Source organism: Neophocaena asiaeorientalis, unplaced genomic scaffold (assembly GCF_003031525.2).
Source record: "Neophocaena asiaeorientalis asiaeorientalis breed wild unplaced genomic scaffold, Neophocaena_asiaeorientalis_V1.1 scaffold345, whole genome shotgun sequence".
NCBI classification, from domain to species: Eukaryota; Metazoa; Chordata; class Mammalia; order Artiodactyla; family Phocoenidae; genus Neophocaena; species Neophocaena asiaeorientalis.
Window position 1 is genome coordinate 3,243,757 of NW_020175181.1, and position 8,729 is coordinate 3,252,485.

The 8,729-nt window shown below is 39.6% G+C and overlaps 1 protein-coding gene across 5 annotated transcripts in view; it reads right to left on the minus strand.

Moving 5' to 3' along the window:
• Positions 1 to 8,729, minus strand: part of NCOA1 (nuclear receptor coactivator 1) — a 251,137-nt gene that overhangs the window by 17,067 nt on the left and 225,341 nt on the right. The gene's annotated exons all lie outside the window — the stretch shown is intronic.

An 8,729-nucleotide genomic window follows, 5' to 3' on the forward strand; every position in this document is an offset into this window, starting at 1 on the left:
ATAATATATACAAAATATCGAATCATCATGTTATACACCTGAAACTAATATAATGTTATGTCAAGTATGCATCAATAAAAATAATTTTAAAAAGCTTAAAAAAATAAGGTGAAGAGGGAAAAAGGTAAGAAAAACCCACGCATGAAATGAAAGTATTGTCGGCTGCTCCTCCTCAGTTGTCTTTATGGGCACTGCTTCCCTTCCCTGCCTCTTTTTTTTAAGCTTTACTGATATGTACTCTATATAGCATCAAATTCACCTACTGAACTGCACAATTCAATGATTTTTAGTAAATTTACAGAGTTGTGCAACCAGCACCACAATCCAGTTTAGACATTTTCATCATATCTCAAATTCCGTTGTGTTTGTTTGCAGTCAATTCCCACTCCCACCTCTAGCTTCAGGCAACCATTGATCTGCTTTCTGTCCCCACAGATTTGCCTTTTATTGGAAACTTCATATAAATGTAATCATGTGAGGTCTTTTGTGTCTGGTGCCTTTCTCTCAGCATAATGGTGAGTGAAACATTACGCTGAAGTAGCATTTATCAGGAGTTTGTTCCTTTTTATTCAGGATAGTGCTTATTAGTAACCATTGATATAACTGTGTTGAAAATCAACTGACCATAAAAGTAAGGGTTTATATCTGGACTTTTTATTCTGTTGCAGTGATACGTATGTCTATACTTGTACTAATACTATACTGTCTTGATTGTTGTAACTTTATGATAATTTTTGAAACTGGTAGTCAACCAACTTTATTCTTTTTTTTTAATATAAATTTATTTATTTATTTTTATTTTTGGCTGTGTTGGGTCTGCGTAACTGTGCTCAGGCTTTCTCTAGTTGTGGAGAGTGGAGACTACTCTTTGTTGCGGTGCATGGGCTTCTCCTGTTGCGGACCATGGGCTCTAGGTGCACGGGCTTCAGTAGTTGTGGCTCGCGGGCTCTAGAGCGCAGGCTCAGTAGTTGTGGTGCACAGGCTTAGCTGCTCCGCGGCATGTGGGATCTTCCCGGACCAGGGATCGAACCCGTGTCCCCTGCATTGGCAGGAGGATTCTTAACCACTGCGCCACCAGGGAAGTCCCCCAACTTTATTCTTAATTTGCAAAATTGTCTTGGCTACTCTAGGTCCTTTGCATTTCCATATAAATTGTAGGAGAAGCTTGTCAATTTCTCCCAAAAGCATGTTGATATTTAGATACGGATTGTGTAATTACAAGATCAATTTGGAGTAAATTACTACCTTTTCAGTATTCTCTCTGATTTCATTTTGTATAGTTTCCATTGTTACATCTTCAAGTTCACTTTTTCTTTTATAATGTCTAATCTGTTGCTTATCCCATCCAGTGTATTTTTCATCTCAGACACTGTAGTTTTTATCTCCAGAAGTTTCATTTTGGTTTTATTTATATCTTTCATACTTTTAGTTAACACGTTCAAGCTTTCCTCTAGCTTCTTGAACATAAAGAATAAATGTATAATTTTTAACTGTTTTAATTCTAACACCTGTGAAATTTCTGGGTTGTTGTTTTTTTTTGCGGTACGCGGGCCTCTCACTGTTGTGGCCTCTCCTGTTGCGGAGCACAGGCTCTGGACATGCAGGCTCAGTGGCCATGGCTCACAGGCCCAGCTGCTCCGCGGCATGTAGGATCTTCCCGGACCGGGGCACAAACCTGTGTCCCCTGCATCGGCAGGCAGACTCTCAACCACTGCGCCACCAGGGAAGCCCTCTGGGTTGATTTTGATGACTGATTTTTCTTCTTGTTATTGGTTTTATTTTCCTTTATCTTTGCATGTCTGGTAATTTAAAAAAATTCAGATTCCAGGGCTTGTGAATTTTACCTTGTTAGGTGCTAGATTTTAAAAATTCCTTTAAATTTAAATTTTCGACCTTTGTCTGGGTCGTGGATAGGTTACATGGTAACAGTTTTAATTCTTTTGGGTCTTGTGCCTAAAGAGACAAGAGCAGGGTTTAGCCTGGTGCTTATTTTGCCCTGCTACTTAGGCACCAACATTTCTGAGTATTCTACTTGACACCGTGAATTTTGAGGTTTTCTATTCTGGCTGGTGGGAAGAGGAACTGGCCCTGTGTAAACTCTGAAGATGTTCCGTCAGTTCTTTTCAGGTGGTTTTCCCTGGTCTCGGTTTGTGTACACACACACATTGATCGGTTCTCAACTGAAGACCTGAGCAGGACCCTCTATACATCCCCATGGTTCTTTCTCTGTGTGGCTCTCTTCTCTCTGGTTCTTTGCCCTAAAACCTCTATCTGCCTTGGCTTTCCCAGACTCTTAAGTGCCATTGCCTCAACTATAGGAAACCACACGCTCCTGTTGGATTCCCCCTTCCTGCATCACAGTCTGGACAATTTCTACAACTATTGTTCAATTTTTTGTTTGTTTCAAATGGAAGAATAAATCTCGTCCCTGTTATTCCATCTTGACCAAAAGTGGAAGTCCATAAAAATTTAAAAGGGTAAAAATGGGCTTCTTTTTACGTTTTCTGTTATGCCAGCACTTTGTATTTTTTATTTTTTTCCTGACAAAATACATTTCACAGTTAAATACTGTTGAGGTAAAGAAAGTTATAAATGTACAGAAAAAAAGAATATCATAATGTGATCACCCATAATTTAGTATAATTCCTTCAAATCTTCCTCTATGAAATACTGCATAACTTTGTGGCTTGCTTCTTTCTCTTATCATTATATAATAAGTATGTCTCTATGCCCTTAATGTCTCCTTGTAAACATAACTGTAGATTCCTGTATATTTTGTGTTCTGTTATTATTAATACAATGATTTTTCTGTTTGGTTAAACTAGCCAGATATGTAGTTAAAGTATTCAGTTTTGTGTTTTATAGGCTACAGTTTTAAAAATATTTTAAATTTTCTGTGAAAGTTGAGCCACCTGTAGACTTTCTATATTTTTTTCTTTCACTAAACATTTAGCTACTTGTTTCCTTGGTAAAATTTATATAAATAAAGCTACAGTGACTTACCTGGTGGCGCAGCGGTTAAGAATCTGCCTGTCAATGCAGGGGACACAGGTTCGAGCCCTGGCCCAGGAAGATCCCGCATGCCGCGGGGCAACTAAGCCCGTGCGCCACAACTACTGAGCCTGTGCTCTAGGGCCCACAAGCCACAACTACTGAGCCTACTGAGCCTGTGCTCCGCAACAAGAGAAGTCACTACAATGAGAAGCCCGTTCACCACAACGAAGAGTAGCTCCCACTCGCTGCAACTACAGAAAGCTGGCACACAGCAACTGAAGACCCAGCACAGCCAAAAATAAAATAAATAAATTTATATTAAAAAAAAAAGCTACATATTTTTCTCCTTGCTGCTTCCTCCATATGTAATTTAATCTCTGGTAAATAATTTTGACTTAGAATATATGGAGAAATTATTTTTTTCATTTATGACTCTAGAGGGTGGGTTCCCCCCCATCATCTTCATTTTTATATTGGCTGTCTTTGCATTAATTCTACATTTTAACTTTTAACTATTTTGGTTATGATCTTTAAAAAATACTTATCTGTTCCTAATGCATTTTTAATCTTATTTATGATAAAATAATTTCTTTCAGGAAAAATATATATGTGGGGGGGGAATATACTTATCACATTCTGGCTATTATTCTGTGGGGTCAAAGTTAATAAATAAGACTTCAAGTACATCAGCATGCTTTTTTTTAAAAAATAAATTTATTTATTTTTGGCTGCGTTGGATCTTCGTTGCCGCACGCGGGCTTTCTCTAGTTGCAGTGAGCGGGGGCTACTCTTCGTTGCGGTGCGCGGGCTTCTCATTGCGGTGGCTTTTCTTGTTGTGGAGCACAGGCTCTAGGTGCGTGGGCTTCAGTAGTTGTAGCATTCAGGCTCAGTAGTTGTGGCTCGTGGGCTCAGCAGTTGTGGCTTGTGGGCTCTAGAGTGCAGGCTCAGTAGTTGTGGCCCACAGCTTCGTTGCTCCGCAGCATGTGGGATCTTCCCGGACCAGGGATCGAACCCGTGTCCCCTGCATTGGCAGGTGGACTCCTATCTACTGTGCCACCAGGGAAGTCCCAGCATGCTTTCTGACATTTTTTTCTGGCCTCATTTCACATTCTAACTGCCCATGTTTTCCTTATCAGATGACCTAGTTTTAGTAGAAAGAACCAGTCTGTGAATAATGAATTTGGAGGGGTAGAGTTCTGGCCCCAGTTCTGCCACTGCACTGGACCTTGGATTCCTTGGACCAGACAGTCTTCTTCCTTCTAGTTTAAAAGTTCTACAGTTCTATCTTTGATTATGTTAAGTCTCCCCGCTGGACCATAAATTTCACCACATAAATTTCACTGGCAGCAGCAACTAGAATTAGGATTCATTTTTTCATTAAAAGATTCATTGAGCATCTACTCTCCCCACCAGACCACTGTGCTAAGCACTTGAGAAACAAAGATTTAAAAGGTCACACTTGGCTCTCTCAAGGAACTTGCTGTTTAAAAAGAAAGGCAGGGCTTCCCTGGTGGCACAGTGGTTGAGAGTCCGCCTGCTGATGCAGGTGACACGAGTTCGTGCCCCGGTCAGGGAAGAGCCCACATGCCACAGAGCAGCTGGGCCCATGAGCCATGGCCGCTAAGCCTGTGCGTCTGGAGCCTGTGCTCCGCCGCAACGGGAGAGGCCACAACAGTGAGAGGCCCGCGTACTGCAAAGAAAAAGAAAGGCAGCTGATGAACACGTGGCTCTAAGAGACGGTGGGGCTTCCCTGGTGGTGCAGTGGTTAAGAATCTGCCTGCCAATGCAGGGGACACAGGTCCGATCCCTGGTCTGGGAAGATCCCACATGCTGCGGAGCAACGAAGCTGTGGGCCACAACTACTGAGCCTGCACTCTAGAGCCCGCGAGCCACAACTACTGAAGCCTGCGTGCCTAGAGCCCATGCTCCGCAACAAGAGAAGCCACCGCAATGAGAAGCCCACGCACCACAACGAAGAGTAGGCCCTGCTTGCTGCAACTAGAGAAAGCCCGTGTGCAGCAACGAAGACCCAGCACAGCCAATAAATAAATAAAAATTTTTTAAAAACTCATCATACTTTAAGAAAAAAAAAAAGACAGAGTGGTGAGTACTAATGGTTGGGAGTGTCAGGGAGGGCTTCCCAGAGGAGATATCTCTGAGGGGAGGGAGGAACAGGAATGAGACAGATGAGGGAAGGACATTTTAAAGACAAATGATACAGAAAACACAAAAGCCTAGAAGTAAAAGAGAGCAAGGTATATATTCTTTCTTGGAACTTGAGAGGTTTGTTAAACTGGCACATTGAGGCATGGAGGGAAGGGGAAATGGAGTTGATGAGCCTAGCTCTGGACAAGTGTGGGTGCTGGTAGGAAATTCAGGTATGTCTCTCACATGAGCTGAGAGATCTGGTTTAGGTATAGAGAAGAAAGTCATAAGCATGAAGAAGTCATTGAAGCCACAGGAGTAGATGACATCACTCAGGAGGAGTGAGTAGAGTAGCATGTTTACTGTAGCTCACAGAAGAGGGAGCTCTGGATTGGCTCCAAGGAATTCATGAAATAGGTACAAAAAATTTCTTTTTAAATTTCTCTCATATTTTGTTTGAATATTACCATAGTATAAAATAAATTTTAAATGTCTAATTCTGTTCTTGTGCACTCATCATCACGGCATGATAGTCTACAATAATTTTCTGTTTTCAGAAATAAAAGAAAGCATAAGCTGTCATTATTATGACCTACATGTTCCTTCGTTTACTTTGGGTCTATTTTAAGTTGAAAGATGCCAAAACAAAGGACTAAAGCAAAGCTACTTTATTCATCCTTTGGTTTTACTATCATTAATTAACACAGGGATCAGCCAACTTTTTCTGCAAAGGGCCAGATAGTAAATATTTTCAGTTTTGCAGGCCATAACATTTCTGTAAGAACTACTTAACTCTACTGTGTGAAGCCAGCTACAGACTGTATGTAAAGTAATGAGCATGGATGTATCCCAATAAAACTTTATTTATAAAAACATGTGGTGCTTTTTGTTTCTTGGAGAAGGCTTGATTTGAAAAGGTTGGAATTTCTCCAGAACTTGAATTTGTACCAACACACAACCTGATCTTGCAGCTTTCTACCAGGTTGCTGATCATGATAGTGCAAGTTTATAACTTAGAGCAATGGAAGAAATGTAAACTACTGAACCTTTAAATGTTCTTATGCGCTCCAGAAAAACAAACAATTTTCCCCCTGTGTTTTTGTTTTTTCATGGAAGACCTGAAAGCTCTGCCATTTCATTTCAAACTGCAACTGGATAAAACTACTACTCTCTCCACTGTGCCTAGCTTCTGGGGTTTGTTTGTAGTACAGATACTCACTTTATAAAAAAAAATCTTATTTTGTGAAAAGCACTTTTTGTCAATCAAAAGTTGGACTGGGGGCTTCCCTGGTGGCGCAGTGGTTGAGAGTCCGCCTGACGATGCGCGGGACGCAGGTTCGTGCCCCGGTCCGGAAGGATCCCACATGCCGTGGGGAAGCTGGGCCCGTAAGCCATGGCCGCTGGGCCTGCGCGTCCGGAGCCTGTGCTCCGCAACGGGAGAGGCCACAGTGGTGAGAGGCCCACGTACCACAAAAAAAAAAAAAAAAGTTGGACTGGAAGAAAACTCCGGGTACCAGATAGAGCAATTACAATGGGTAGTAACATATCTGGTTGTACTGTCTGGAGAAGAAGGAAGCTCTACCCACTCATTATCTCGATCATTGTATTCTATATGGCTTGCAAGAGATTAAAGACTAGACCCACAACCCTGAAGGAAATCTTGTTAACTTCATAGGAAATGGGGTTTTGGAGTACTGCCTTTCCAGGAGGCTTAGTCAAGAAACAGGAGCAGATAGAAGTCATCCTTTCTTGGCTTTCCAGAGATGAAGCGTTAAACAGTATGACTGAAAATTGACAGAAGTACTGTTTTTTTTTAATTAGTTAATAATTTTTAATTGAAGTATAGTTGATGTACAATACTATATAAGTTTCAGGTGTACGACACAGGATTCACAATTTTTAAAGGTTGTATTCCATTTATAATCATTATAAAATATTGGCTAAATTCCCTGTGTTGCACAAGATATCCTTGTAGCTTATTTATTTTATACATAGTAGTTTGTGCCTCTTAATCCCTTACCCCTAACTTGCCCCTCCCCACTGGTAACCATCAGTTTCTTCCCTCTTAGCAAAATATCTTCCAAGTCCATCCATGTTGTTACAAATGGCAAATCATCATTTATTTTATGGCTGAGTAGTATTCCATTGTATATATATATATACCACAGCTTCTTTACCCATTCATCTGTTAATGGACACTTCGGTTGCTTCCATATCTTGGCTATTGTAAATAATGCTGCTATGAACATTGGGGTGCATGTATCTTTTCAAATTAGTGTTTTCGTTTTTTTTCAGATATATACCCAGTAGTAGAACTGCTGGGTCACATGGTAGTTGTATTTTTAGTTTTTTGAGACGTATCTTTTTTTTTTTTTTTTTTTTTTTTTTTGGTTATTTTTTAAAAAGAGAATTTATTGGGGGATTTATTAATGTTTGGCTTATTTGTGGTTATTTTTTTCCCCAATGAATGACATAAATCTTGTGATTTAAGGCTCTGCAATCAGTATCATAAATGCTACTAAGAATCAATTTGCTGTTTTGGCTAAGGTGCCATTTTGCAAGAGCAATGGGGAAACAACTATAAGTCTTCTCATGTTGGAGGAAGTACTTCTGTAGGCTGGAATACACTGAAGGAACCTTGTCAAAATCTTTGCATACACAAATCACAAGGCACATGAAAATACAACTCTTTTGAAGGCCACTCCTGTTCAGACAATCTTATAATTAAAATATGGATTTATAATACTTTTCTTGCCCACACATACAGTGTAAGTGATATAAACCAGCCAAAGATGACTTCATTGTCTTGAGGACAAAGAAATTGATGTGGTATAATTTTGATTAAAACGTCTTAGAGAATTCTGGTACTCTCTGACACATGTCTCCCTAGATACTTAATTTAATAGTCAAAGGATTTCAGCACTTGTTGCCACCAGAATGAAAAGTCTAAATTGATTTGGCTGTCAAAGTTGATAAGCATACTGCCATGTAAAAAAATCTCTATATAACTTCAACATTTTATTCAGGTCAAACAGCAGCTTTCTCATTGAAATTCATTTTTAAGCAGGCTTAAAATTTACTTTTTCTTTCATTTATAAAATGAAGGGATTTATTTCAATTTTTCTCCCAGGAATTTGCCATTAACTTTGCATCAAAGTTTAATTAAACCTGGTGGATTAATCAAATGTGTTTTATTGCCATTACCTATTAGAATCTCCAAGTGATAGAAGAAAAATTTTAAAAAGATATCATTACCTAGGACAAAGGGAGTAGGACAGAGACACTGCAAATGAAAGATTAAAAAAGAACAAAGCTTTTGAAAGCCAGAAAGCTGCCTGATATTTCAGAGGAATAGCTTACAACCTAAGCAGCTAAGGGTGGTGACACCAATGAGAAGTCTGAGATAATCTGTGAAGACTGATTATCCTTATGTAATCTATCAAAAAAAATTTCCAAGATAATTTTAAAAATTTGTATGCAAATTTTGAGTTAATGTACTTACACCCATTGTCTGACATGGACTCTCATAAGATTTTTTTTTTTTTTTTTTTTTTTTTTTTGGACCGGGGGCCCCCCCCTTTTTTGTGCCC